A 22,857-nucleotide genomic window follows, 5' to 3' on the forward strand; every position below is an offset into this window, starting at 1 on the left:
CCCTTAAAGTATTTTTAAGTTCTTTATTTGTTGGTTTGACCAGTTTTGATATATAATCAGTCCATGGAGAATATAGATACTTTTATTAAAGCTCATATAGAGGACTTTTTAGACAGTCTCCTAGACTTTTTAATAATCTTATCGTATATTACTGATGTTATGCTTAAAGTTGAGTTTGAGGAAGTCTGATAGAATTCTGAGTTCTCCAGCTTATAGCAATTGGGTTAGAGAAGTAAAGGAATCTCTGGTTGAATTAAAGCTTTCTCATTAACCTTTGGCATGTGGGTTAAAATTAGCAGCTTGCCTATTGTCAGAAGTGAATCAGCAGTTAGACATTTAAAAAACACCTGCAATTTTTAAAACACACTCAATTGACATTTAAATATACCATACATATACTTTAACAATTCAACTTTTAGCAAACACTAAAAATTTATTAAGGCTGGGACAATATAAATACATTTCCAGGTGAATTTATTATCTAAAACTGGTCTATCTTACCCAGATCCTGCAAATAATTATCTCTATAACCTTGAGCACATGTGCTTTAGTTCTTTTGTTTGTAAGATGAGGTGGCTGGAATAAAATACTTCTAAAGCCCATTCCCACTCTAAAATGTATTCATCTACTTCTGTGATAAGGATCTCACATGTTTCTCAGAAAACTCTCAAGTAGATCTTATCTCTTTCAGTTTGGACAAAGAATTAATTTCAGCACCTCTTGGTAGATAAATACAAAAAATGGAATTTCACATTGTTTCATTCCCTTCCTGTCCTGCAGAGTGAATGGCCCAAGTGCACACTTACAGCAGAGTGTGTTGCAGAGCGCAAGCGAGAGCTGGCGGTGCAGGCTGACTCGTCCCGGGGGCCCTGACTTGCCTGTGGACCCCTGGCAGAGCACTCCTTCAGGACGAGCTGGAAAGAGTTTCCATCCTCTCTCCAGGTGCCAAGGAAGAGAGACCAGACTGCGGGAGAAGGCTCACCAGATTCTTCCTGAGTTCATGTTGGCTCCAAATTGGGATAGCTTCTCTTGCCCGATTCGAAGCCAAAGAAAGCTTCAGAAAACTCTGAGCACTCAGGATAAAAGGGCCCCACCACACAGTGTTCCTTTATGCCTTATTCTTTTCCTTCATACAAGTTATATTTAAAAACCATATATTTTATGTTCATTAATGTGTTTATTGTTTACCTTTGGGACTAGATTGCAAGCTCTGTAAGAACAGGGATCAGATTTGGTTTCGTTTTATTTTAATCCAGTGAATATGTAATGAATTTTTACTTGAAATTTATTTTAATTGTATTTTTTCATTTGAATTTATTAATTATTTAATTTAATAATTTTAAGAAATTTAATAGTTGATGTAGTTGCAGCTGATCAGGAATTCCTTGTTTGTGAGTTTACCTATTCACTAAGGTTTATTGTAACCCCAGTATCAATACTCGTAGTGCTTTAGTGGGCATCGCTGGACATGCACATACATGTGCAGAATGGGGAAAGCTAAGTGGCCTAATGCGCATGTTCCTAGGTGAGGTTCCAGCTAAGGTTGAATAAGGTGATGCTCTGCCTTTTTATTTCAGGTCTCATACCGTAAACAAGTATACTTTTTGTGATCTACTTAGTGCTATAATTTTTACATTTTTGTGCTTTTTGTTGATTAAGTTTTGTTGTAGAAAATGGTCCTCAGGCGTGGTGATGAAGTGCTGTCCAGTGTTCCTAAGCACAAGAAGCCTGTGATGTACTTTACAGAGAAAATTCCTGTGTTAGATAAGCTTCCTTCAGGCATGAGTTTTGTGCCGTTGGCTGTGAGTTCAATGTTAATGAATTAACAATATTCGTTAAGTACAATGTCTTCAAACAGAAACAAATAAAAACCAAAGCTATATATTGATTGCTTGACAAAAATGTGACTGTCCAGTCACAACACTCTCTAGGCTCACAGGAACCTGTCCCTCTTCATGGAGACTCCATAGAACATAAACTAATTTGAGTAATGAGACTCTACTGTCTTTAATTTTAGTTTATTTTTCTTTTTGACTAATGAATATCTAAACTAATGAATATTCATACCCAGCACATAGTTGATCAATAATAAATGCTTGTTGAATGAACAATGAATGAATGATGATTGTAATCAGGATGATGATCTTGATAAAAGAACTTTTTCAGGTCAACTAGTGATTATGGCCAATAGATACTAACGGGTGAGTTGGATTAGGCCAGGTGGAAAGAACGCTTGTCGCAGCTGAGCTCTACAATTTACTGGCTGAATTTCTTCAACTAAATCCTTTAATATTAATGTTCATGCCTCTGTTTTCCCACCCATAAAAGAATGATTCTGAGAAACTGACTTTTCATGATCACTATGGTGTCCTAGACAAAATCTTTTCATAAATAAATATGAAAGCATTTCCCAGGATCCAGATCATTATTTAAGACAAGATTGCAATTCTGGAAGTCAGGGGCCTACAAACCAGCCTCAGCTCTAGAAGACTCAATATGAGATGCTGACTGAGTTCTCTAACCTCTCAGAGTCTATCTCAGAGATCTCTCTATTAAAAAAAAAAAAAAAAACCGAAGGTGTGGATGATTTCCAGGCTCTTTTCTGACAATAACCTTCTGAGAGCCTATGTTGTAATAGGTTTGTGCCCTGAGGGATTTCAACAAGTTGTGAATAGATTATGGATTAATACTCATCTCTAGGCAAGGACAATCCCACAGTGAGGGTCCTGGTCCTTCCAATAATCTTGTTTTTGCTTAGGCCTTTGCAAGCTGCTTGTTACCATGGGAAGCCTCCTATTAAACCTCTGTTACCATGACATTTCTCTTCTGGGAGCTAAAGGTAAATAGCACAGAAACTCGAGGTCTTCCCTGGAAGTGTAAAAATGATGGTCCTGAAAATTAAGGGATGTCTCAGAACTCTTTAGACTGGTGCCTAAGAGAATGGGAAAATTAGAAAGTTAAAAATAAAATAAAGATAGAATGAAACACTAAGTTTATTTGTTTTGTGTAAATAGAGCCTTACAGATAGGTAAAAATCTCCACATACAACAATGAACCATCTAGATTTTATAAAGCTAAATTCTGAAGGGGTACAAACTAGTTTTGGGATATCAAATAGCTTCCATTTCCTCAGTTTTGAAGTGGGAGTGACAAGATCCTGCCTTAGTACCTAACAATGCAACAAACAAGAATGTGCTTTTTGAGCACACAAAGAATGGAAGAAAATCTTTTTTTTTTTTTTTTTTAAACAGAGTCTCACTCTGTTGCTAGAGTGCTGTGGCGTCAGCCTAGCTCACAGCAACCTCAAACTCCTGGGCTCAAGCAATCCTTCTGCCTTAGCCTCCCTAGTAGCTGGGACTACAGGCATGCACCACCATGCCTGGCTAATTTTTTCTGTGTATATTTTTAGTTGTCCAGTTAATTTCTTTCTATTTTTAGTAGAGACGGGGTCTCGCTCTTGCTCAGGCTGGTCTCGAACTCCTGAGCTCAAACGATCAGTCCGCCTCGGCCTCCCAGAGTGCTAGGATTACAGAAAATCTTATTAATATTATTTATTATAACCTTGTATAAACTCAGTAATTATTACATAAGGACAATAGTGTATGACTCTATTAATATATATCAAATACCAAGGGAAAAAACTCCTGAAGTTTCATTTTGGTTCACTCTTTAAGAAATTCACCAAAAATAATTTAGTGTGAAGCAACAGTCTTTAAAATCTTAATGCACTGTTTGATGAGAACAAAACAGTTCTCTTTTGTTCTTATCTTAAAGCATCCAGTTCTTGTCAATGGTCCAGGAATGAGGACTGCAATAATGAAAATCTGATGTGTGTGGTTTCTAATATCAAATATTCCCAAACTAAATAACAAAATCAACTATCCAGAGATATATTGAGTAACAAAATAAACTATTATATGTGAATACCTGGTCTGAAATGGACTTTTAGTCTTAAATAATAAAATCCTACTTCCAGAGCAAAACACTACAGGGATTTTTGTTTAGATTTGACATCTGCCTCATTAGGGTTGAAACTGGCCAAACAGCCAAGATGCTGGTAGCTAGGGGCATAGTCATATTAATTAAGATTATTTTGGCAAATCCCTTTACCAGGAAGCAAATGAATAATATCAAGGCAAAATTATATAATTAATAGAGATAAACAGGTTCATTTTCTGTAGGTAAACATCCCGTTCAGTTGCTGAGATGTCCTGGCTCCTGCTACCCCTTTCCTTGGATTGCAGTCTACGCTTTCCACTCGCATAGCTGTCAGAGTGAGGAACAAGCCTCTCTCCAGCCTCCGTATGGCTTATCCCTAAAGTCATTTTCCATAGCAGCATGATGACTCATCTATGTGCAATGACCTTGTAAAAGTCACCTAAACGGAGCTGTAGAACTTTTATTTAAATTGATAAAAACATCAAGAAGTCGTGTATAACTCAAAGCAACCTTGATTTTCTGTTTGCTGTCAAAACTAATTTTGTTTTCATATTGTTTTTATTAATGCTTACATTGGCTAAAATTAATAATAATAATATGAACAGAAAGATATCTTCAAATATCCATTCAAGGAAAATTACCATTTTCTGTCACCAACCAGAGCTACCAAATAGTCTGGAATATAGCTCTTTAATTTTTAGTGAAAGGGTCATTTATACAAGGGTATTCATATGAGAGACTTAGTGAAAAAAACTAACTTACAGGATATTCTTGGGCTCTTCTTACATCAGGTTTTATATTTTATGTTTTTAAATCTATTTCTGCCACTAACTAGCTGTGTGATTTTGATAAATCACTTAATACAGCATCATCATCTCTAAGGTCCTTTCTAGCCCTAAATCTATGATTTTATAATGAAAATGGCATCAAGAATTATAACCAATTTCAGTTAATAGTGACATTGGAGGAGGTAAGAAAAGCACTTCTTATAAACCATAAATAACTTTTAAAGCTTAACATTCCTATTCCCTAAGCACCCAAGTTAAAGATAAGATTTTATTAGAGAAGCTAATTAAAAATAATATGCTAAACCTGCAATATTTTAGTATTTTAGTAACTTTACATTATGGCCCATTGGGTTCTGTTTTATGCCATATAACAAAAATGGGCATCTGCTGTAGATAAGTAAATACTTTAGCCAGAAAATACAGATGATCACAGTAACGGGGCCAAGGATCCAGAACAGGTGGGCAGATGTGCTCCTATAGGTAACTTAGCAGAGGACGTAGATTCTTGCCTAATATTTCAGTTTTGGTTACCCCTGAGAAACACACTCTCAGCTGTTCCAGGGCTTTCCTGCAGCTGTACTACTGCTCTTCTGAGCAGGTTCAGGAGACCGTTCACAGTCCTATGCTGGGAACCTTTTGGAAATGATGCATCAGGAGCATCTGCCCTGTGCAAGGTATCCCAGCACTCTTAGGGAGCAGGTCTGCGGTGACCAACGTAACTTACTGCCTAAAAACATAGATTCCCACACATTAAAATTGAAAAGTTAATAAAGCCACACATATGTGCACTGTTCAGGGTTTGTTCATTTATTTGTTTATTTATGTAAAATTCATCTCTACCTTTCTCACTGCTTGTGCTTTTTGCCTTCTTGCCTCTGTTCTCATGGCTTTAGAATGTTGTTTCCACTAAATAAACCTATGAGAAGAGACGTTGATTTATCTGAACTAACCTTTCAAAATTTTTGGAGGGAAAACAAGGGTGTATAAATTCTACCCCTCATACACATTCAGAATATTTCCTTCTCTCCCTTTTTCTGTGAGTGTACCACAGAATTGTTAACATTTTGACAGTAAGACTGTCTTCAAAGGTAATGAGTTCCCCATCAATTGAGGCATTCAAGTATAAACAATTTGGCTACTTGGTGGTAGAGGCGTTTCAGGGGAAATTTCTTAGCAAATGAGTAGCTTATTCACACATGTTCAAAGTACTCTTTAATACTTACTGTGTATCAAGTACAATGTACATTATCAAGGTCATTGATTAAATTAGTTGACACATAAGAATTCTGATTTTCTAGGGTATGCTCTGTCTTTGTCCCTGCTTCATCTGTAATTCTACATAGTTATATAACATAAATAATTAATAATATAAAGATATCACATCCTTCTATTAATAAAAATTTTGAGCATTATAGTTATATACATATTATATTATGACTAATTTGTTAGGACACAGAATACACTAAGTTCATGGTTAAGAAAATAATTTATATTGTAGATTAAATCCATATTTTCAATAGTTCTTTTATTATTTTTGAAATTTTGATCAGCTGCTTATGAGATCTCATTAGCTCATAAGTGTTTCAGTATCAGAGCTACCATTTTCTGCCCCCACAATTACATATTTCTTAAAATGCAGATAACATGTCTAACACATGCTTAGCCATTCAGGGTGTTTCATACAGATAATCTCTATACAGATAATCTGACTAGCTAATCTAGCCAACTAAATAAAAATGCAATTCAAGTACCAATTGTGGCTTAATGTGTTAAAGCAGTAGTCCCCAACCTTTTTGGCACCAGGGACAGGTTTCATGGAAGACAATTTTTCGGATAGGGGGAGAGGGGCTGAGCTCTGAGACCCGGTCCTTAACAGGCCACCGACTGAAATGGGTCCTCAGCCTGGGGGTTGGGGGCCACAATGTTAAAGTGTTATTAAATTTTACAGCTAGAATATTTCTTAAAGATCATCTAATTCAAGCCCTTTATTAGAGAAGTGGAAGAAAAGCAAGTTCCGGGCAGGAAAAGTAGCTTTCAGAAGGACTTACAACTCCTAAGTGGCAGCTCCAATCCCAGATCCCAGGTTTCCCAACTCTAAATTCACACTTCCCCCAGCATCATGCCTATGGCAACACACTGGAGAAAACTGAGTTCATTGCATGTTGTACTTAGAATTATGGCCTTTAACGTAGCTGGCAGCAACACAGCCAGTTTAAGAAAAATATCAAATCGTCTCTAGTCCTCAGATACTTAAGTGATATATTCATGTAAAACTCTCCACGGATTAGACTAACTTTCTGTCACTAAGTTTTAAAGTTCCTGGTATATTTATGGGTTTGTTTATTTAAGGGACTAATCCTTTTTCAGCAGTTTATTTCCCTAAGCCTAGATTTCACCTCTCATAGTCCCCCCTCCCAGATATAAAGAAGAAGATACACTTTTTTTTTTTTTAATTTAGTATCTATGGCCACAGGCCTCACAATGTCAAATAATTACCTAAATGCTATTATTTGCTTCTTAGAGACTTGTTGATATATCCTGGTCTGCAGGAATTAGTTATGAATAACTATTTTTTATTCCCACTTGAACCTTTTCTCTTATCCATTTCTCCATTCCTCCAGCCTCAAAACCAATGGATTTGTCTTTATAACTATTGAATCAAGTTGCTGACTTTTTTTTTAATATGTTCAATTTTTTTACTGCAGTGACTAGGCCAATGCTTTTTAAACAATCATCAAAAAAGCTTCAGCCCAACTTCCTGTGGGCTTCTTTTAATCACACATCCTTTGGACTCATTACATCTTATCTGTGACAAAAGATGATGCCTAACATTTCCTCTCCAGCTGAGGCTTTGGCCCAAGACTGTCCAAAGAACTAACACTCTTGATTCTGGGCCAAGAAGAAGACTTGGCAGCAATCAAAGCCATGGCAAGGACAGCGAGCTGAGGAGTCCTTGGGTCACCGGGGCTTTCTCCAGCAGGAAGCTGGAGCTATGGTGATGACAGGGACACAGGATTTATAGGGTGGTGGGGAGCTGACCCAGAGCCATGTGTAAGACAGAGATTGTGTCACAAGCACTTTAGGGGTTGGGTTCACCTCTGGCAGCCTCTGCTGAGATACAAGTGTGCTTGGAAACTGTAAGCATTCCAGACATGGGTAAATTCAAGCCAAGGAATGCTTGCCCGAGTTTCCCATTCATTTCTCTTCATTCACATTGTCATGCTTTCTTCCCAGCTGGAGTTTGACGTGCATGTTGGAAATAAATGAATAGAGAAAAGGACTCCCGGATTTATTGTGTACCTATTTTCCAGGCTGTGAAGTCTTAGTGTTTTCTTTGACCTCATGTCCACCCTGCACATCTATGCCTCTGGGATCGGTTCCATGGTGTGCGGTTTGTGACAGTCATACGGTGAAGGTAGACTTTGGAAATAAAAGTTCTGGTTCATGTGTCCATACTGTGTATGGCATGTGGAAATAAGATAGTGATTGGCAAGCATTTTGCTCTGGTGACAGTATTCTGTCTTGCTGTAACTAAATTTTTTCTGTTTTTATCTGAAATAACTCTGCAACAAGATTTACCTGTTTGGTGTGAGTTGAGTATGTGGCTCTTTCTTTTGAGAATATAATAACTATATAGGAGTGAGTCAAAAGTTTCTCTCTCTCTTTTAGTAGAGATATACTGTTTTACATAAAGACAATATAGCTATAGAGTGAAAGTTCATGGATATTATTTTCTAGACTATTCTATACTCCAGAAAATTCTAAACCTCCAATTGAGAAGCACAAACTATTAGGTGATTAGACACTTATCATTTTATTTCAGTGTTTATTATTAAGCATGCCTAAGGCTCCAATAACAATAAAGTTATTTGCTATGGTCTAGATGTTTATGTTCCCCCAAAATTTATATGTTAAAATATTAACCCTCAAGTTGATGTTAGGAGGTGGGGCCTTTGGGAAGGGCATTAATTGGGATTAACGTCTCTGTGAAGGAGGCCTAAGGGAGCTCATTCTTCTCTCCCACCACGTGAGGACACAGCCAGAAACTGGGCCCTCACCAGACACGGAATTTGCTGGTGCCTTGATCTTACACTTTCCAGCCTCCAGAAATGTGAAAAATATATTTATGTTTTTTCACAAGCCACCCAGTTTATGGTATTTTTTTATAGCAGCCCAGACAGACTAAGATACTTTTCCACCCTAAAACAGAGAAATATTCCAAACAAAACAAAGAAGCCATCTTGTAGCTTTTAGATCAAAAACATTACATTTTATGCACATATATATTTGCCCATTAAGACTCTTTGACCAAAACAGTGTCTCCCAGATAATAAGGAAAGTATATAAATGTAATAAAATTCCATGTTATTTCTGATATGATTCCCCCCTCCCCTTTTTTTTGACATGACTCCTTTTTCTGGAGAAGTAGGCATAGGAAGTGGTCAGAGGGGAAAACCATTAGCTGACAAGACTGGAGTCTCTGATGACAGCTTTTTCAGAGAAACTACGCAGGGGTCCTTCTGGTTAAGGTAAAAAATCAGAAATAAAAAGGAGATGAATTGTTGGATCCCACAGTCACTAAGAAATGGTAAGCATGTTTAGTCATAGTGGACATTTTGCTGACTCTGCTAGCACCAACTTTTTCCTTACGTCATCCCTGATTCTTGAGATTTGGGGACCTGTGTATTTCACAGGAGTTGACCGTACTGCAGCCCCAGGGGACCACTCACCTGATAGACTACGCCAATCACAGCATCTCATTCCCTGGCGCCCAGTGATTGAATCAGGTGACCTCAACTACCCCAGAACTTTTCCTTGGAATGCTGAGTCAAGGATAATCTTTTTTCCACTGTGGACACAAATAGTAAAGATATAGCTCAGAGAGCTGTTGGCAGCCTTCTCAGGACCATAAGGCAAGGCTCTGCCAAAATAAAGTACTACAGAAGGGTTGGAGCTAGAAAGTGAGGAGGAAAACTGAGCACTTATCACATATTTTAAGCCACTAGATGAAGTATCACTTGAAAATAACTCTATTTAGGACTTTTGGGGACATGAGTCAATAAATATCCTTTCCTGCTTATGCCAGTTAGTCAGGTTTTCTGTTTCTTGCAATTGAGGCCATACTAATAAACCATTGAGTGAGTATGTATAATAACTCTGAACCCTGTCCCACATCACAACTCTCACTTTTTTTTTTTTAATTTTTAAATTTCAGAATATTATCGGTGTACTTGCAAAGATATGGAAACAACCAACTCTGACTTCTTTCTTCATTACTCTTTTGAACCTACAGAGCTGCCAGCTACCAGAACTCGGTTAAATCCTTCCCAGAGATCAGTGCTCTGTGGAGAACAGAGTGCCTGGCTAGAGATCACCATGGCTCTGTTCAGAATTTGTTGCTGTAGAAATAGCAGAGATATCAACAAACTCATGTCCCTGGGGCTGGACAGACTGATGGGCCCATCTGCAAGGCAGAAACAGCCAGAAGACAAAATTAAGCAAGAAGCTAATGAAGAGCTGGAGGAGAACCAGGAAACAGAGGATGTAAAATACAAACTGAGTTTGGAAAGAAAGCAGCAAGTCCAGGTACTTGAGAGGAAGAGAAAACCTACGTGAGACTTTGTGAAGAGTAGTGAAGCGAAGAATACGCACCAAGCAAAGACTACACCCTTGCTGCAAATCACACCTCATTCTGCTGCCAGTCTCTCTCACTGGGACCTTCTCATGCCCTGGTAATCCCAGGAGATTAAAGGAATGCATGGGAAGGCTGTGGAGAGTTGCTTGGGCTGCCTCGGTTTTCACCTCCCTGGCACATTATGGGGAGAGAAGGAGCCAACCAAAGGGATGCAGGGAGTGATAACTAGTCTTCCTAGAGTCCCCTCAGCAGATTTGCTAGAACTTTGAGCCCCTGGGACCTACTTCCCTTCCCTCAGAAGATCCCTAAGGCATCTCCCATTCTCTTCCTCACCATCACAAATGACACACAATGGACTCAATTCTAAATAGTGTTGTCTGTCTCAGTATGTTGTGATTTCCAGTTACCAGAAAATTGAACAGTTTACTCAATTTATCTTTCTGGGGAGATCTAGGGCTTTATTTCTTAAAAAAAATTCCCAAACTCTGTCAGTTCTAGGACATAAGAATAGACAGTAACTAATTGTAAACTTTCTTAAGCATGCATTTAACCACTAAAATAATAAGGATGGGATAAGTAATTAAAAGTTAATAGAGGAGAAAAAATAATGAGCAAGAAAAGTTGATCGATTCAGTAAAAGGCATGAAAGGAGAAAAAAGCAAAGAAAATAAATGGCGTATAGTAAGATTAAAATAATTAAATATATCAGAAATTGTAATGAACATGAAGGAATTAAACCTACCAGTTAAAAGACAATGATTATAAAATTAGGTTTTTAATAAAGTCAACCATATATTACTTACAAAATACACACTTGTAATGATAAAGACCAGAAGTAGAGAAATAAATAAAAGACATGCCAGATGATTGCTAAGAAATACTAATATTAAACAAGATACACTTTAAGGAAGAAACATTGCCAAAGATAAAGATTCTTGTTACATAACCATAAATGAATCAAACTGCCAAGAAATTTTAATATTCTTGAATCTATTCACATTGAATAACTTATCCTCAAGATATGTAAAATAAAATTTGAGCTTATTATAGGGAAAAATGGAAAATCTCCCTAAAATGGGGAATTTTAGACATTTCTGAGAAACAATAGATTTAATAAAGAATTATTAAGATACAGAAGACTTAAGACATCCAATTAACAAACTTTATCTTGTGGGCATAACGCACCCAACACTTAGACATTATACAATAATTTTCAAGCATACATTTGTGGAACAATTACCTTCTGAGTAAAGTCTTCCTTATCTTTCTAATAGTTTCTCAATTGTTGATATTCCTCTAAGCTGGTTTACAACAAAGTGAGAGGGTAGAAAGTATGATGGTGACAGATCCAGAATTTCAATACACGGAGAGCTGAGGGCCCCTAGTAGGGTCCTAGCAAGGAACTGACACGGAGGGCCCAGTGGACAGGTAAATAGTCCTATGGGGCTCTTTTACACAAGAAGATCATGTATTTACTGAAACTATATTTCTTTGAGTTAGTGGAGATTACCTGGGGCTAAGTTCACTCCCCTACCCAACAAGGTCACACCTTGGTGCTTCTACTGTTCATTGAGACCTTCTTGGAACTAACCTACTCATTTTCTCTTGCTAAAGACTAAAGAGCCCTGATCCATAGTTGACACTTAAGTGTTGTAAGTTGACACTTACAGTGTTGTGTCTTCTATTGCAAGGTTTCAAGAACAGAACAAAGTAAGTTTCTGTCTACTGGTTCTCAAATCTAGCTCAAATTAGAATTATCTGGAAAATTTCCAAAATACAGATTTCTAGGCCCTACAGATGGTGTTCTGAATTGAAATTTCTTGAGTACTAGCTATAAAAATCTGATTCTTAGAGGCTCTCAGGTGATTATAGTACAGATGTCAGCTGAATAGCTTTGAGAACTACTGCTTTAGGCAAAGGACCCATCCTTGTGAATAAAGAAACATTGGTTTTCATATGAACTCTGTAGCTAACTGCTGCCATAAAAATTTTCTTAACTTCTCAGGGTGTTTCTCAACCTGTGGAACATATCCTAAAACTTGGAAACTGGCGTGCAATTATACCTGTGGCTCACCTAACAACACCACTGAGTTTTTTGAAGGATGAATTAAGTGCGTTTGAACTTCCAACTTAAAGGCACGAAAACATATTTTTTTTTGCAAGAAAATTTTCTCTCCCTCTCCTAAATCAATTTATTTATTTTTCTTGGATTTTTAGAGTAATTAAAAGAAGTAAACAAGCTGTCCATGCCTGGTTTTAGGTTAAGGCTTAATCCTAACTTGTCTATTTTACAGCAAAAATGATGTGGCTTGCAGGATAAGATGTTTGCCAAGGGCAAAAAAAGTACCTACTTAATAATTTTTTATATATATATATATATATATATATATATGCGTGTGTGTGTATATATATATATATCAGAGATGCACACAGTATATGGAATATACATAATTTAAAGAAACTTGGATGACAGGAGCTGGTTATAATATGTCTGTTCTGTGGAAAAATTCACAGATTTAATCATCTGCATAAGGGTTTAACTACATGATAAAATTAGATTCATCTTTTACATAATATGTCACTTGAGATGATTGGTTTCTCAAATCTTAACCTTTCAGGTTGTGAAATGGCTTCCAAGGGAGACGATAGCATTATTTCTCATTTGTCAATATATTTTATATGTATTTTGCCCACACTGATGCTTTGAGGACAAGAGAATGCAATTATGAAATACAGTGAGATGAAAAATAGCACAGCTACCTGGTGCTAAGGAAAGGAAAAAATCTGAAGATATGCCCAATATCAAGGAAGAAGTGGCTTATTATGAGCTATGGCCTAGGCAGAAGAGAGATTGGCATTACAAAGATTGTGCATACAGGAGGGTGAATTGTCCCAAACAAAAAAAAAAAATTACATGGTTCTTGCAGAGGGTTTTTATTCACTTGCTATTGGGCAGTGACATGTCAGAGTCACATCTTTCAAAAAGCAGATAAAGGTAGAGAGCTCAACACCCTTAGCAGGGTGTGTTGTATGAGCACAGATACCAGGGCCAGGCAAAGCTCTGTGCACAAGCGTACAGCTTTGCCATTTATAACACTGAGCCATCAGATGCAAATACATTCTGAATGTTGTTTTTCTTCCAAGTAAAACTCAAGACTCGAGAACTTAATCTGTCGTTTTTGCTTTGAAGCTGAAATCTGCAGATTGCAAAAGTTGAGACTGGTAGCCTCTCTTTGTTTCCTTCTTTATGTTCTTATATAACATAGCAAACTCTCCCAGAAATAGACGATAAAATTTCACATCAAAAGTACAGAGTAAAATTCCTGCAGATTGAAAGAACTTTTTCCTTTGAGGAGGAAGAACATTGTCAGTGGCTATTTTCCAACAATGAAATTTCCTCAGAAGTCCTTGGTGATAAGAAGGGGTACGATGACTAAAGGAATGTATTCAAAAGCAATAAAATGCCCAGGGAAATCCTAAGTTCATAGTCTATCTTTTCTTTCAATTGTATGCTACAGTTCTTTAGAAAAATTAAAGAAAAAATGAATATTTATTCAGGCGTTCCTTTGTTTAACAAGTTTTGTTGCATAACTGTGTTGAGTCAGGGACAATGTTAGGACCTGAGAATGCAAAAATATGACCAAGTCTACTCTCAAAGGGCTTAATTCTAGAGAGTAATATTAATAACACTGGTTACTATTATTATTATTCTGAAATATAGTAAATACTCTAATAGAGATATATAGGATTTTAGGGAAAGAGGGAGAGGGAAGCCCTTAATCAGTAGATGGGGTAGGGACAGTAGAGATGGATGGAGAAGACAATAAAACAGCAGAAGTGACACTGGGTGGAGCAGAGTGGCATGAGTTGCCATTGTCAATTAATATACTTTTTGTTCTCATTTGGGGAAATTTTTACTATCTCCTCTGTGGACCTTAAGACAGTAGAGACAAAAATGATGAACTAATTTTTATCTTCATGATTGTTGTAAGCTAATGATCTGTAGCAGTAGATGTCTTATCACCAATTTGAAAGTCTGTCATTGGAAAATCACTAGGATGACCAGGTTTGAAACTTATGTTGCTGATTGTACTGTAAGAGCAGAGTGTTAGTGGCATAAAACGGATATTCTGATAAAAGTGATTAATGCTTCAGTCAACTAATCTGATAACTCTCTTAAAAGCTCAATTCCAGGTTGTTAAAGAGGATCCTTGGACAGGCCCAGCCTGGTTCCTTGTCTCTGAATTTCACCACCTACCAGCTTGACCAGCTCCCTGTCTGTAGTATAAATTCTGACCTACACCTGCAGGTATTTATAGAGTTCCTGCATGGAGCTCAGAGATGAGGCTTTGACCTTGAAGCCTAGTTCTGCAAGCTGGGATTCTTATGACTCAAATACCACCTTGAATTTCAATTTTTAGAACAACATTCTTCTCTTGTCTTTGAGCATTAGTTTTGAAACTGTGTCTGCTTCTGCAATCCCTTCAGTGTCTGAGATCTGGCCCTGAAAATTCAACCTTGTCTGGGGTTTGTGACCTGAAGAGAGATGTCCTTCATAGTATGGCCTAGAGCTCTGATTATCACTGGATCTTAGAGTCCTTATCATCAATCCCCAACTGCATTTTGGAAAATTTCTCTGTTCTGTTTTACGAGTCCTTGATATAGATGGTGGTTCTAGACCACTACCTGTTGACTGTGGTGTATTAGATATTGTAGTTCTAGTTATTGTGTTTGCCTACTGGGCTGAAATTCTTTCCAACAATAGGATCAAGACTTTTCCTTATAATCTTCTACTCTTAACTGGTTTGGTCTTGCTGTTTTTAAAAACATTGGCTTAATCCAGCAAAGGAGAGAAAACCATGCATTAACACCATATGAGGATTCAAAAACAGCTATACTTTACCTCCTTGTGCTAGCCATTTAATTTCTGCATTTCCTGCTTGATAAACTGCTAGATTGATTCTCTCAGCTCTCTATTCAGGTGATAATTGGACTTCAACTATTACTCTATTTTTAATCCCTTTGGGACCCTCAAAAAGTGTAAATTGTTCTTTCTCCCAGTCCTGTCTAGACATAACCCAGACAATCTGGTTCTGAAGGCTTCTGTCTCAACTCCAGCCTGGTGATGGGATGTCCAGTGCTAGGTCCTGGATGTCCCAGCTCCTTCATTGCCAACAATGTACAACTTGTCAAAATTATATCACCAATCCCTCATTCTGTTTCTGGAAAATAGTAAGCACTTAATAATGATTTGCAAATAAATTAATAAATCAATAAAGTCTATTGTGGGTAAAAATGACGTGTCTTTCTAGGTCTCAAGACACAGCTTCCTTCCTCATCCCCATCTTTCTCACTTTCCTTTTAATTCAGGTTCTGCCTTGATTTTATAAAATTTATCTGCACATAAATGTAAAGGATACTGTTGTATTCCTTCAAAGAGAGACTGGAAAGACTGATTGCTGAGGAATTTAAAGAGATTAAATAATCAAATATTTGTTTGTTTTGCCTTGTTTAGGCCAATTCTCTCCATGATTTACTAAATCCTTTTTTATTTGAATGCTTGCTAAAATGTGAACTCATGCAACCTGTCCAAATTTTTGTCCATTTCTGAAAAATAGGACTCATCTGTTCCTATAGACAAGCATTGTTTTCTTAAGACATTTGGCATTCTCAATACACAAGAACATATTGTTTGCTTGATGTACAGTGTTTTATAAAATTGAGGATGGCACATAGTACAGTTGAATTTCCTTGCTCCTCCCATTACACTGTAAACTTCCCGAAAACATGGCATTACCCATAGCTGCTCACACAATGTTTTGTGCAGTATAAATACTTACTACTGATTATTTTCCTAACTCATGCTTTCCACACCATTAAGAAGACCAGTAGTATTGAATAATATTCAATCTTTCAGCAATTGTATTGCATATGTATGCTATGTTGGGAGAATTAGAGTATAGTAGAAGCCCCTATATCCAAACCAATTGGGACTTAGTGAATTGAAAATGTCAGATATGATGGAGAGTCTTAAAATAATATATTTTTTATTAATTTTATTTCAATTAAAATATATGTAACAGAGGACTGCTAAGATACAATTTATGCTTCATTCCAAAGAAGATATTAGAACATTACCAACATAGAAGACTAAGAACTAGTCACACAACTCCTGAGTTTGGCTTACAACCACTATAAAATATTTGTTATAGAACTGTCCTACTATAAACAACCATATAACTGGGCACAATATATGAGCCAATAGTTTTCAGGCATTGGTTAGTATAGAAGAGGTTTGTGATTTCTGAAAAAGGGAGAACAAATGAGGTAATCCCTACATTTACTACAATTGTCTGCCTAGGGCACTTTCCAACCATAGTGCTGGGAGGCCATGGCCAAGCAGATCCCAAAGGTCTCACTGAGCTTGGGAGGCAGGTATTAGGGAGCATGACTACTGAAGTGGTAGGAAATTAAGGATCAGGATGCTGAAGATGGGGAAGTTGTACAGAAGGGAAACCCAAAAGTCTTTTCCCAGCAGATGCTGGACATGAGAATGTTAGGCAGAGTGAGTTCCCTGAAGTCTGCTTGGTACCTAACAGGTCTACAATGGTTAAAGTTACTGTGTCAACTTAGCCAGACTGTGCTGCTCAGATATTTGGTCAAATACTAGTCTAGATGTTGCTGTGAAATATGTTTATGTTGTAGATGGGATTAACACATTCGACTCAGATAAAGGAGATTACACTCCATGATGTAGGTGATCCTCATCCAACCAGTTGGAGGACTTAAGAGAAAAAACTGAGGATTCCTAGAGAAGAGGGAATTCTGCCTCAAGACTATAACAGAAACTCTGAGTTTCCAGCCTGCAAGCCTGTTCTACAGATTTTGAGCTTGCCAGCCCCCACCATCACATAAACCAGTTCCTTAAAATAAATCTAGATCTCGATTTAGATCTAGATATATATCTTATTGGTTATGTTTCTCTGGAGAATCTTGACTGATACAAGGTCCTTGAATGGGCTGTGCTTATACTGAGTAAGACTCTTTGAAGTCTAGCAGATGCAGCTGCTTTAGATCTCTGAGCTGACTGCAGAGTCAAGAAGTTGTGCAGTACTGGGAATTGCAGCACAGCCAAAACTGAGAGACTTCACTGAGACCCTGGAGCATTCAATTTAAACCTCGGAAAGGCCACACCTCAGAAGTAAGAAACATTCCCTGGAGTAAGGTCATACACTAGAAATAAGGAAAAACACAAGCAAAACTTCCCTTAAAAAAATGAATAAAAAGCCAGAAAGGATTAAGTCTGCCAATAATTTAACTGCATGCCAAAACAAAAATAAACAGCTTTTTAAAAAAGGACCACATAAAACGGACTCCATGCAATGTATCATTCACACGTTCAGCTAATAGTTGCGACAAAACAGACATGCAAAAAGGAAAATAATTATGACTCACAATTAAGGAGGAAAAAAGCAGTCAATGGACATCGCTATGATGTTAGAATTGGCAGGCAAAGATTTTTAAATATTTATTATAGGAGCTTTCAAGGACATAAAAGAAAAAATGAATATAACAGGTAAACAGATGGGAAAATTCACCAGAAAAAAAAAAAAAAAAAAAAACCATGAAGGAGAATCAAAGGGACATTCTAAAACTGAAAAATACAATATTTAAAATCTTAAAAATCTTAAAAATTCACTGGTTGAGCTTAAAAGCAGGTTGGAAATGGCAAAAAAGTGAATCAGTAAACTTCAAGGCAAATCAAGAGAAATTCCTCAATCTAAAGGAGAGTGCTTTCAAAATTGAAAAAAGTGAACAGAGCTTCATGTAATCTAACATACTAACAAGTAAATCCCAGAAGAGGAGTAAATGAGGCAAGAAAAAATTTGACGAAATAATGTCTTTTAACTTCCTAAGTTTTAATGGAAAATATATGGATCTAGGAAGTTCAGCAAATCCCAAATAAGATGAGTACAAAGAAAACAACACTTAGGTACAGCCTAGCCAAACTGCTGAAAATCAAAGATAAAGAGTAAACATAAAATAAAATAAAACAGAATAAAAAAGATGATAGATTGATACATACATACACAGATATAGAAATAGAGCAGCAGGGGAAGCAGGAGTCAATGAAACACCTGTAAAATGTCTCCTTCTCCAAAAAGAGTTGTCTCCCTTCAATATCCATAAAACTACCTCCAAAAATTAGGGTCTAATATATAAATTTTCAGAAAACAAAATCAGATAGAATTTATCTCCAGCAGATTTTCACCACGAGAAATTTTAAAGGAAGTTTTTTAGGCTGAAGAAAACAAATGCAGGAAAAAAAAAATGAAAAGAAGGAAAGGAATAATAGAAGAACAGCAACCAACCAACCAATTTTTTTTTTTAAAAGATAAAAAAACAATAGCTAAGTGCTATACTTAAACTCAACCATGTCAATAATTACAATTGCAAGTACAGATGTTCAAATGGAATAAAAAAGTAAGAATCAAGTATGCACTTTCTAGAAAGACAGTATTAACAAAATTGATTACACTTTTAAAAAAAGGAAAAAGTTGTTCCATGCAAATGTTAAGCATAATAGGGCTAGAGTGGTTCTATTAGTAGCAGTCTAATTAGACATCAAGAAAAGAGGTATTGCCAGAGCTAAAGTGGGATGTTTCATAATGATGAAAAGGCCAATTTATTGAAGCGTAGCAATCCTTGTATGCACCTAAAAATAGAGCTTTAAAATATGTGAAACAAATCTGACAGAAATAAAGGGAAAAGAGGCAAATCTGCAATCATAGTTAGATATTTTAAAACATCTTTTTCAGTGATTAGTAGAAAAGTAGACCAAAAATATCAGTAAGAATAGAGAAAATTTGAATACCATCAATGTACTTGGCCTAATTGATATTTTGGAGACACTAAGCCCAGCTGGTGAGTATATATATATTTTTCAACTACATATAGGAAATTTACCAAGCTAAATCATTTGCTAGACCAAAAGTTAAATCTTTATAAATGTAAAAGACTATAATATTACATTATATGTTCTCTGATCACAATCAACTTAAATTGGACAGTTATAATAAGATATTTAATAAATTTAGAAATTAAATAGCACATTTCTAAAGAACCCATGGGTCAAAGAAAAAAATCACAAGGAAAATTTTTAAATATTTTTAGTTGAATGATAATGAAAACACAACATCTCAAAATAGCACAATTCACAATTGCAAAGATGTGGAAACGGCCCAAGTACCTATCAATACATGAGTGGATTAATAAAATGTGGTACATGTATGCCATGGAGTTCTACTCAGCCACAAAAAACAATGGTGATCTAGCACCTCTTGTATTATCCTAGATAGAGTTGGAGCCCATTCCACTAAGTGAAGTATCACAAGAATGGAAAAACAAGCACCACATGTACTCACCATCAAAGTGGTATCAAGTGGTCAACACTTAAGTGCACATATAGTAGTAACACTCATTGGGTGTCGGGCAGGTGGCGGGGGGAGGAGAAGATGGGTATATACATACCTAAGGGGTGCAGTGCACACCGTCTAGGGGATGGACATGCTTGAAGCTCTGACTCTGGTGGGTCAAAGGCAATATATGTAACCTAAACATTCATACCCCCATAATATGCTGAAATTAAAAAAAATTTTTAAAAATTGTGGGATTTGGCTAAAGTAGTACTTAGACATATTTATAGTTTTAATGCCTTTCTTGTCTAACCTGGGCAATAGCCTATATTATATAGGCAATATAACTAATGTAGGTAATATAAAATCAATAACTTTTCATTAAATTTATTCCTAATTATTTGATATTTCCTATGTTATTGTGAATGGTGTATTTTAAAAGGTAATTTTCCAATTGTTTATGATATAGAAATGGCCCCTGAAAGGATTGAACAAGTAAATCCTGTCTACTAAGTTTTAGTATTCAGTTTTATTCTGAAATGAAAAATTGCTTCTTTTAAACTAGCATATAGTTTTTATATATATATTATTTCAAAGTATTATGGGGGTACACATGTTTTTGGTTACATGGATCACTTTTTTAATGCTTGAGTCAGGGTTATAAGTATGCCTGTAGCCAAGATAGTGTTCATTGTACCCATTAGGTAGGTTTTTATCCATACCCCATCTCCTCCCCCCAATTGATTTCCATTGAATTAATCCACCCTCTATGAACACGTGTGCTCATTGGTTAGTTCCAATTTAATAGTGAGTACATGTGATGCTTGTTTTTCCATTCTTTAGATATTTCACTTAGGATAATGGTCTCCATTATCCTATTCCATTCATATTGTTGCAAAAGGCATTGTCATTCTTCTTCATGGCCAAGTAGTATTCCATGGTATACATATAACACATTTTGTTAATCCACTCATGAATTGATAGGCATTTGGGTTGATTCCACATCTTTGAAATTGTGAATTGTGATGTGATAAACATTTGGGTGCAGGTGTCTTTTTGATAAAATGACTTCTTTTCTGGGTAAGTGGGATTGCTGGATTGAATGGTAGGTCGATTTTTAGTTCTTTGAGGAATCTCCATACCGTTTTCCATAGAGGTTGTACTAATTTGCAGTCCCATCAACAGTATATAAGTGTTCCTTTCTCTCTGCATCCATGTCAGCATCTATTGTTTTTGAACTTTTTAATAAAAGCCATTCTTACTGGGACAAGGTGATATGTCATTGTGGTTTTAATTTGCATTTCCCTGATGGTTAGTGATGTTGAGCATTTTTTCACATGTTTATTGGCCATTTTTCTATCTTCTTTTGAAAAGCTTCTGTTCATGTCTTTTGGCCACTTTGTGATGGGGTTGTTTTATTTTTTCTTGCGTATTTGCTTGAGTTCATTGTAGAGTCTCATTATTAGCTCTTTATGGGATGTATAGCTTGTGAATATTTTCTCTCATTCTGTAGGTTGTCTACTCACTCTATTGATTGTTTCCTTGGTTGTGTAGAAGCTTTTTAATTTAATCAAGTCCTATTTATTTATTTTGTTGTTGCTGTGATTGCATATAGTTAAAATATTTTGATTCCATTAGAAAAATCAGTTCTTCAGTTTCTATATATGAAGGAATCATAATCTCATGCTTCTGATGTATATATGAGTCACTTGAGAATGGAGCTGGATTCTGAACTCATAGCAAGATCCAGAGCCCCTAAAACAACATAACTTTAAAAATTTCTCTGATCTAAACTATCCCAAGCACAGCCAAATTCTTCTCCCTACAACAAAATAGTTAAAGGTAACTTAAAGGCTTAGGATCTCCTTCCTGCATTTCATATGTGCAACATAGAAGTAGAACATCAGATGTTGACATGTTGATGAATGCTCCATTCACTCATTTTTTCCCTGTTAGATAACTGAAGTGAGATTACAAATTGTCACATCCACTATCATTTTAACAACAATTCTGTGGATGGGAAATATCTCAGAGGAATTTTGTTTCAGGACTTTGTTGTCAAGTATATGGGACACTACCCACTGGACATAAAAAGAAAATGAGACCCATGGAAGATTTGAGTTACAGATGCAAAGACAATTGACAGGCCTAGAACTTTTAATGATGCCTGATGGAATTCTGCTATTCTTTAAGTTTGCTGTGCTCTGTACTACACAGTATATAAAATTTCACCTAACAGCTCAGAGTGGGGAGGAATGGGCAGGGCATCTATGGATCATGACTTCTTTTGCTTCTCAGTGTCATCTGAGATCCACCAGATGACAAAGAGCACAGAAAAATGTGGCATGTAGCTGTCAGTCTGTTTCCCATTTTAATTAACAACTTCTTTGGCGATAGTCTCATTTCTGACTGTCATATTGTATTGAAAATATTTTGGAAGAAAAATGTCAGTCGTGGACCTTAGATTTGAGTGTGAAGGTATAAGGAGCTGGGAATTACCCCAACTCATCAAGCTTAATCTCTTACTAATACTTTAAAATATTGCATTTCATTGTGAAGCTGCAAAGGCATAAAAAATTATCATCACTACAGTTCGTATCAGAAGCAGGAATAGAAGGAAAATGTCTGGATTATTGATAAATAATGCCAACCTTGGTAAAATGTCAATGAGCTGAAATTTAAAAGACTGATAATAACAAGATGACAGATACCTCAGAAAGAGGAGGTCAGTTAGAAGTAGACACTGATGTGGGCAGAGGAGGGAGAAAATTAAAGTGGTGAAAATGGTTTTAGGGAAAGTTTAAAGGAGGCCACAGAAACAAGCTCCAACTCAACTTTGCTTCCCCTCACCACTTCCCCAAGCCAGGATGAGAACTAAGAAAATAGTCTATTGTCTATCTTTCCAACTATCAACTAGGTCTTTTGGACTCATTCCCTTCCAACTAGTAGAAGTGACATTTTTGTCTGTTGTCCATAATGTTTCCTAATTGTGAGAACAAATATTCACTGACTGTTAAGGTAAAAGTAGACCCAGGCTGCAAACACATTACAAAAGTCACTTGCCTGTGAATACTTCAAA

This window comes from Eulemur rufifrons, chromosome 17, assembly GCF_041146395.1.
Source record: "Eulemur rufifrons isolate Redbay chromosome 17, OSU_ERuf_1, whole genome shotgun sequence".
In the NCBI taxonomy this organism is placed as follows: domain Eukaryota; kingdom Metazoa; phylum Chordata; class Mammalia; order Primates; family Lemuridae; genus Eulemur; species Eulemur rufifrons.